At 44.4% G+C, this 9,709-nt stretch overlaps 1 pseudogene; it reads right to left on the reverse strand.

The window, feature by feature from the left end:
• Positions 1-514: 514 nt before the first annotated feature.
• The window catches only part of LOC102264169, a 20,531-nt pseudogene continuing 11,336 nt past the window's right edge, over positions 515-9,709 (reverse strand).

Below are 9,709 nucleotides of genomic sequence, written 5' to 3' on the forward strand. Positions count from 1 at the left end.
AAACCCTACACCCAATTGTACATACATATCTTTACAGTCCTTTGATCTCTACAGTTTGAAACTTTCATTCCAAACCATCCCCTCTCCCTCTCTTCCCTATTTCTGTAGTAACGCTATCATTCTCCCAGGTAGTGAAGCTCCAAATCACACAAATCATCATTAATTTATTTTATTATCCCCTTCCTTCATCCTGCTACCAGGTCCAAAGATGACTTGCACACCGTTCTCCAATGTTCCTGTATTCCCACTGCTAGCCTCCTGTGCAGACCTGTACCAGCTCTGGTTTAAAGTTCCACAATAACTTTGTTAATGGTCTGTTTACCATCAGTCTCTTTGTAATTAATCTTGCAAGTTTGATCTTCCTAAAAACATCCCAGATGATGACACTGCCCTGTTCAATAGACTGTCATAGATCCCACAAGCTTACTGAATGGAACAGACTCCCTAGGCTTGCCAATCACAGCCCTGCATATATGACCAAAGTCACTACTACATATTTCTTTTTTATATTTTATTTGCTGTCCTTTATTTGTTAGTTACAAAAATCTCATTTTTTACTGGACTCAGACTTGGAGGTAGAAGCTCTCAGAGAGGTCAGTCTACGTCTCTTGGTAATCTGTTCCTGGCATTTTTCTTTGGCCTCCTTCATTCTCTTAGCAAAAAGTTTAGCATATTCTGCGGCCTCTTCCTTATTTTTCTTAGTACCTTCTTTCTTCAGAGCAACACACCTGCATTTGTGTTGCAAGACATGTGGAGGAACAAGACGCTGAATCTTGGGTGCTTTAGTCCTAGGTTTCTTACTTTCTTCATTTAGAGGCTTTCTCACAACCTATTTGCCGACATCACCTTCTTTAGAGAGATTGAAAAGTTTGTGGCTTCTGCTAGCTCTTTTGGGCCCCAAGCCATGAGGCACAGTGGTATCACTGAGACCAGGAATATCTTTCTCCCCTTTTTTCACAATGACCAAGTTGAGAACTCTAAGATTGCATTCACAATGCAACCCCAAACATCTGCATTTTCTCTCTCAAGTTCTCCTTGGTCTATAATAGGAGTGCCCCTTACTCAGCAGCAGGCAGAATCTGCCCTGGGTCAAGACACTATGCTTCATGGGGAAACCTTTTCATTCCCACCACTGATTTGGACCACATAACCTTTCCATCCTTTACCCAGAGCATCAGCAGCAACTTCTGTGGCCATATGCTTCTCATAAAAGTTACTACATTTTTGTTCATCATCTACTTCAATGAGTTCCTGAAGCAGCCTACAGCCTCTGAGGTGCCACAAAAAAGTGACTATTACATATTTAATTCATTTTTCTTTTTCTCCCCCCATCACTATTTATGCACATTTGCTCATGCATTTCCTTTGGCCTGTAGAGCTTTCATCCCCAACTGTAACTATTGAAATCTGACCAACATTCAAAGTCCTGCTCAAATCTTTTGGAAAGTCTTCCCTGATCCTCTGAATTGAACTTCAGTGTTCTTTTTTAGTAGTTTATCTGTAGGTTTTTTTGTTTGTTTGTTTTATTTTGTTAATTCTCACCCAAGAATATTTTTCTATTGAAATTTTAGGGAGAGTGGAAGGGAGAGAGACAGAGAAAGAGAAACATTGATGTGAGAGAGACACATTGATTGGTTCCCTGACCAGGGCTGGGGATGAAGCCTGCAATCCAGGAATGTGCCCTTGACAGGAATCAAACCTGGGGCCCTTCAGCCCTCAGGGTGACGCTCTATCCACTGAGCCAAACTGACTAGGGCATCAATAGTTTTATCCTTATGACTCTTATTTTATTCTATTGTAATTAATGGCTTATATATCTGCCTTCTCTACCATGTAATAATCTCATTAAAAACAGGTATCAGGGATATCTTCTTAATTTTCATATCCAAAAAAAACCCCAACATTTTTTGTACATAAAAGTCATTTGTAAATATCTGTTAAATTTATGTGTGTATCTTTAAGAAATTACACACTGGAATTTAGTGTTTTTTGAAACTGTTCATTATAATCATTTGTCTACATAGACAAAATGTAGCTTTCAGGGCTTCTTGGTGACACATCTCTTAGGAATTGACAGAAAGGCTTAGAAGACAGATATTTATCATAGCTGCGAAATGACTTCCCCACCCTTTTTTGGCCTCTCCCTCAAATCATAGTGATGGCTGAGCTGATGAATGAAATGATCAACTCAGAGAATAATTACTGTAACCTTCTTTCCTCATTAAAAAAACAAGAAAGTGTTTCTCACTCTGAAGAGCCCAGTGTATGAGAGCGAAAAATGTGTCAATTCAGAGCAATGGCAGGGATAATTGGTCAAGGCTTCAGAACGCTTTGTAAAACCCACCATGAATTTTTAACCCTTGTAGTTAGCAAGTCCCAGGAGGTACATGGTGCAGCAAAAGGAGTAGGATTTATCCCAGGTCAGCCATGGACAGGCTATGAGATACTGTCAATGTCACCCCTCACTTTTGGCCTCAATTTCCCCATCTATAAATAAGGAAGTGCTCAAAAAACAAAATGATGGAATACATCAAAGAGACACAGGAACCAACTAAAAGAGTTCTCAAAGGTCTGCTCCCAAAGAGCTCCAGGTGTCCTCTTTTTTCCCCCCGTTGACCCCTTCTAGCCCGCCCCTGTCCCCACCCGATTGTCTGTGTCCATGGGTTATGCATATATGCATACAAGTTCTTTGGTTGATCTCTTCCTGCCCATCCACCTTCACCTTCCCTCTGAGATTCCACAGTTTGTTTCATAAAGCTGGAACAATTTAAGCAATAAAGTAAATAACAAAATATTATATTTTAAACTAAAATATAAAATAAATATCTATGAGTCCATACTAATGCAAATAAATGATTAAATAAATGAGAAGAGCTCAATCTCCCTTTCAGAAGAATTTGAAATAATTTATGTAGATAATCTCCCCTCTAAGAAGTAGAACTTAACTTTCTATCCCCTTCCCCCCTTTAGAGTAGGCTGGACATAATGACTGCTTTCCAATGAGAAGAACATGGAAAAGGGAAAAAAAAGCTTTGCAGTGGAGAAACCTGACTACCCTGGCCAGGTGCTCAAGATTAACAACAACGTGATGAGTCATGTTGATAGTATGTAACCTTAATATGATGTAATGAAAATAGTACTACATCTCTGTGGTCTTCCTCCCCCAAACCCATGACCTCTGTCTAACACGAGAAAAACACTGAAGAAATCCAAACTGAGAGACATTCTGTAAAAAAAAATACTGACTAGTACTTTGAAAACTATCAAGGTCATCAAAGACAAAGAAAGTCTGAGAAACTGTCACAACACCACAGGAAGCTAGGGAAACATATGACTAAATGTAATGTGATATCCTAGTTGGGATCCCAGAACAAATAAAAGGACGTTAGAGAAAAACTGGTGAAATCTGTACAAAGTATTAAGTTTAGTTAATAATAATACACCAATGTTTATTTCTAACTCGTGACAACTGTGCATAGTGCTGTAGGATGTTAACAATAAAAGAAGCTGTGTGAGGAGTATATTCGCACTCTTTGTACTATCTTTGCAACTTTTCTGGAACTCTAAATCTATTATAAAATTGTAAAATTATTCTTAAAATAATAGACTAGTTAAGATTCTAAGGAAAGCCCCGCTATAAGAATTACGTGGTCCCATCCCTTTAAAAAACAACACTTAAAAACACACTTTAGCCCTGACCAGTTTGGCTCAGTGGATTGAGCGTTGGCCTGCGGACTGAAGGGTCCCAGGTTCGATTCCGGTCAAGGGCATGTACCTTGGTTGCGGGCATATCCCCAGTAGGAGGTGTGCAGGAGGCAGCTGATCGATGTTTCTCTCTCATTGATGTTTCTAACTCTCTATCCCTCTCCCTTCCTCTCTGTAAAAAAACAATAAAATATATATTTAAAAAAACACACACACACACTTTAGAAAAGATGTACTTTATATATTTTTATATCTATACTAATAAAAGAGTAATATGCTAATTAGACTGGGAGACCTTCTGAAGACCTTCCGGACAAAGCCAGGGGCTTGGCCTGCTTGCAAACAGCCCCCAAACAGCCCTCAGCCCATCACCCAGGCCGGCCAGGCACCCCAGCGGGACCCCCACCCTGATCCGAGACACCCTTCAGGGCAAACCCGCCTCTCTCTCTTCCTCTCCCCTCCTCTCTGAAATAAATAAAAATATATTAAAAAAATATGAACAAATAAAATAAAACAGAAACAGATTCATAGATTCAGGAAACAAATTCATGGTTTCAATAGAAGGAGAGACTTGGGAGGCAGGCACAATAAGCAAAGGGGATTAAGAGGGATAAATGTCCAGTTATAAAATAAATATGTCATGGGTACATAATGTACGGCATAGAGGATGTATTCAATAATCTATACTAATAAAAGGGTAATATGCTAATTAGACCGGACGTCCTTCTGAACAAAGCCATGGTGGCGGGGCCAAGGCAGAGGCAGTTAGGGGTGATCAGGCCGGCAGCAGAGAGTACTTAGGGGGATCAGGCTGGCAAGGGAGAGTAGTTAGGGGGATCAGGCCAGCGGGGGAGGGCAGTTAGGGGGATCAGGCTGGCGGGGGAGGGCAGTTAGGGAGATCAGGCCGGCAGGCAGGCGAGCGGTTAGGAGCCAGCGATCCTGGATTGCGAGGAGAGGGATGACCCATATTAGAGAGGGTGCAGGCCAGGCTGAGGGACACCTCCCGTGCACAAAGGTCATGCACTGGGCCTCTAGTAAAGTAATAAAAAGCCTAGTGTCATCTGTCTGGACACCCTTTTCCAGTATAACTGCAAGTTAGTTGAACCATAACATTTGATTGACCTGCTTAGAATTTTTGTTCTTCTAATCATTCATTAAACTTATAAACTAAATTAATGATTGTTCTTACATGTCTTGGCAGAACAAATTAATACTATCTGAACAAATTAATAACCTTGGCTCCTAACTCCTGTGATTTTGACAGCTTATACTTTCAGTTTCTAAAACCGGAACACAGGGGAATCTTTAGGTAGGGATCTGTTCTATCAATACACATGGAGTATTCTTAGTAAATGTTAGAAGAATGCCTCAGAGGAAGAGCAGACCTCATCATACCTTCTTGTCAAAACAATGAGAAGCTGGCCCAGTGCTCTAGTAAGAGACTTAGAAAGAAACATGAAACATACATCCTCACAGTAAGGAAGCAACTCATTCACTCAACACTTTTCTTAACACCTGAGTAAGAATACAGAAATGATACTGAAAGGTTTCCATTCTTACTTCAAGGGCAAAATAGCAACATGTTGTTAAACAGGAGGTGAAGAGATGCTAAAGAGATGAAACTGAGTTCTTGAAATATTCGATTGGGTATTCAACTAGCACATCAGAAGGGGTGAGTAGTAGGAGTAAGTATGCACTTCTTGAATAAACACTGATCACATGTCTCCCAGTGATTGTCTCTTCTGGGCCCAGTAGAGGATGCAGAAATGAGTAAGACACAGCCCATGCCCTCAAGGCACTTACTGTCTGGTAACTAGAATAAAGGAAGTACACCATTAATGGTAAGCACAAAGTAGAAGTTAACATGTGCCCCAAGAAAAGTACAAAGTGCTCCTGGAGATTAAAGAGGAAGACATTGCATCTAATTAAGGAAAGGAGAGATGGCAGCATTTTGAGATAGGTTTCAATTGTTGTACCAACTAGACAGGTTTGGATGGGGGTGTTATGCAGGCAAAGGGGCAGCCTCAGCAAAATCACTCCAGTTTTCCTGTTTACCTGGGATATATGTAAATAAGCCTTTGCGAAAAGTGTCTTAAAAAGGAACCGAGCTAGATGCTCAGTCTGGGGAGAGACTGGAATCAGGAGCATGATATTTAAGTGCTCTTAATGCATCGCCCCTCAGACTGCTTATTGTTTGTTAGGGGAGAAAAAAGGAACTGTGTTGTGGAGAAACCAAACATTTTAATCAGTGATCATTATTAACATGACCAATGAGGAGCAGATGGATATCATGTGGCTCTAGATGCCATACCCTGAGAAGGACACGACCTTTCCTTTATTTTCTAACCAGACATCTAATCATGAAGAAATCTGAATCGAATCATGAAGAAACATCACACAAACCCAAACAGACGAATCCTATATAATAAAAGCCAAATATGCTAAGTGTCTGACCATTTGTTTGACCTTTCAACAAGTCACTATGATGCACACTGACCACCAGGGGGCAGACGCTCCGACCGGTAGGTTAGCTTGCTGCTGGGGTCCCACCGATCAGGACTGAGAGAGATGGGCCAGACACGCCTCCTGTGGTCCCTCCCTAGCCTCTAAAATATTTCTTCTAATTGATTTCCTTTCAATGTGCACAAATCCATGCACTGGGCCTCGGTATAATATAAAATAACTGGCCCATGTTCTGCAAATATGTCATTGTCATAGAAAGACAAAGAAAACCAGATTTCTTCCAGATTAAAGGAAACCAAAGAGACAATATGACGAAATGCAATATGTGATCTTCTACTGGCTCCTGAACTGGAGGGGGAAATGCTAGGATAGGACTATATTGGGACAACTGACAGAATTGGAATATAGACTGAATATAAACTGTATATTTGTAAAGTATTATATTTATGTTAAATTTCCTGAATTTAATAATTCCATCACAGTATATAAAAGAATATCCCTGTTTTCAGGAAAGATGCACAGAAGAATTAGGAAATGGACATGAATGTGCCACCTCCTCTCAAATGATGCAGAAGAAAATATATATGTGTATATGAAAAGAGAGAAAGCAAATGATAAAATAAATCTGGCAAAATGTTAAAAATTGGTGACAAGTACCATAAAGGGTAAATGAGATCAGGGGGAGTTCTTAGTATCATTCTTGCAACTTTTCTATAGTTTGAACTTACTTCAAAATAAAAACATTTTTTGAGTGTGGTGAAGGCCTGGGGAGGGAGTGGGAGTAGGGAAGAGGGGTTCAATGGAGGGAAAAGAGGGATATCTGTAGTACTTTTAACAATAAAGATAAATTTTTAAAAACTTAAGGACTAAAAAATTTAATATTTCATCATTAAAATCAATATTATTTTTGTGCAAAAAAAGTTTTACAACCTGGCTCTCCCTCCCAAGAGCACGCCTGCCTGTGCCTTTCCCTTTCCCTTCCCCTTCCTCCTCTCAGGAACATAAAACATTAGCTTCCTCACTCCCAAGCTCCAAGAGCCCTTCCTGTACCTCCATAACTTGTTTCCTAAGCCCATTTCTTCTAGGAATTACTTCTTCTACTTCTGAAATTTACCAAATAAATGTTCTCTTACCAAAAATGTTTTACAGCCTAATTCCATTAAGGGATAAATATTTTTACATAGATGTAAATTACTATTTATAAAGTACTTAAAATTTTAGGGTCTTCTTTTTCACTTAATATTGTCTTAAGTATTTCCATGTATCAACCTAGTTACAAAGCAATCATTTTTAGTGCCTATATAATTATCAACCATGTAATCATTTTCTTATTATTGAACATTTCTGTTTATTTCCAACTTTCACAATTTCAGTATCACGGTTATGAACATATCTACCAAAATTACTTTATTTCCTTTTGGGAATACTTCCTAGGGGTTTTAGGATAAAAGGCCCTTCCCCCAGCCAACTCCACCCCCAATCAGCACCCCCCCACACCAATTGGGGGTGGGGCTGGTCAGCCACTGACCCCCGGTTGGCCCCCAACCCCATCCAGAAAAGGTGACTGTACTGTTTGAGATGTCAAAATTATATGGATTAAGATTCACTCATGCCAGAGAATATTCTCCATACTTGTAAATATGGAGTTGGTTTTGAAATTATTCATCAGCATATTGGTACCATTGCCAGACAACAGCTCTCCAACACACACACACACACACACACACCATTCACCAAGCCCAAGGAGCAAATCAAATGGGGAAGATAAGGATGTGCAAGGAACCAAGCTGACAGACTATTGCTGTGTTGATTCACCACCAACTTAGCTGGAATGCTTTTCTCATTAACACAAAGCAAAGCAGACCAAACTTGCTCATATTCAGATGCACTGGTTTTAGTAAATAGGTCTTATTCTTACAGAAGTTCCAAAATTATCTATATCTACACTAATAAAAGACAAAGATGCTAATTGACTGTACCTTCACTACGCCCAGGCCACACCCACCAGCCAATCAGAGCAAGTATATGCAAATTAACCCAACCAAGATGGCGGCCGGCAGCCACGGAGCTAGAGCAAGCCGGAGGCTTGGTTGCCCCAGTGATGGAGGAAGCCAAGCTTCCCGCCTGCCCTGGCCGGCTGTGGCCTCCGCAAAAGGCAACAAAGTTTCAATTATAGAAGATAAATAAATCCCAGATACCTGCTTCCAGCCAGCCTCCAATAGGAGCTTGGTAGGCTGGAGGCTGTGGCCAGCCTGCAAACAGCCATCAGCCCCTCACCCAGGCTGGCCAGGCACCCCAGCGGGGACCCCCACCCTGAAGGGGCTGTGGCCAGCCTGCAAACAGCCATCAGCCCCTCACCCAGGCTGGCCAGGCACCCCAGCGGGGACCCCCACCCTGAAGGGGCTGTGGCCAGCCTGCAAACAGCCATCAGCCCCTCACCCAGGCTGGCCAGGCACCCCAGCGGGGACCCCCACCCTGAAGGGGCTGTGGCCAGCCTGCAAACAGCCATCAGCCCCTCACCCAGGCTGGCCAGGCACCCCAGCGGGGACCCCCACCCTGAAGGGGCTGTGGCCAGCCTGCAAACAGCCATCAGCCCCTCACCCAGGCTGGCCAGGCACCCCAGCGGGGACCCCCACCCTGAAGGGGCTGTGGCCAGCCTGCAAACAGCCATCAGCCCCTCACCCAGGCTGGCCAGGCACCCCAGCGGGGACCCCCACCCTGAAGGGGCTGTGGCCAGCCTGCAAACAGCCATCAGCCCCTCACCCAGGCTGGCCAGGCACCCCAGCGGGGACCCCCACCCTGAAGGGGCTGTGGCCAGCCTGCAAACAGCCATCAGCCCCTCACCCAGGCTGGCCAGGCACCCCAGCGGGGACCCCCACCCTGAAGGGGCTGTGGCCAGCCTGCAAACAGCCATCAGCCCCTCACCCAGGCTGGCCAGGCACCCCAGCGGGGACCCCCACCCTGAAGGGGCTGTGGCCAGCCTGCAAACAGCCATCAGCCCCTCACCCAGGCTGGCCAGGCACCCCAGCGGGGACCCCCACCCTGAAGGGGCTGTGGCCAGCCTGCAAACAGCCATCAGCCCCTCACCCAGGCTGGCCAGGCACCCCAGCGGGGACCCCCACCCTGAAGGGGCTGTGGCCAGCCTGCAAACAGCCATCAGCCCCTCACCCAGGCAACCGGTCGCTATGACACCCACTGTGGCCAGCAAACCGGCCTGATCAGGGGCTGGGGCTGGCCAGCCAACCTCCTGAGGCCCCTCCCCCCAGCTGGCCCCGCCCCTGATGGGCCCCCACTACCCCAATCAGCCTGCAGCCACTCCCCCGGGCCGACCAGCCCCTGATCACTACCCCAATAGGGGTGAGCCAGCTGGCCAACCTCTTGCAGCCCCTCCCCCAACCCAGCCCCACCCCACATCAGCCCCCCGACCCCGATCAGGGGCAGGGCTGGCTGCCAACTGCCTGAGGCCCCTCACCCCCAGATGGCCCTGCCCCTGATGGGCCCCCCCCACCCCCTCAGCCCATAGCACCTCCCCTCAGGCACC

Source organism: Myotis brandtii, unplaced genomic scaffold (genome assembly GCF_000412655.1).
Source record: "Myotis brandtii unplaced genomic scaffold, ASM41265v1 scaffold53, whole genome shotgun sequence".
Taxonomy (NCBI): domain Eukaryota; kingdom Metazoa; phylum Chordata; class Mammalia; order Chiroptera; family Vespertilionidae; genus Myotis; species Myotis brandtii.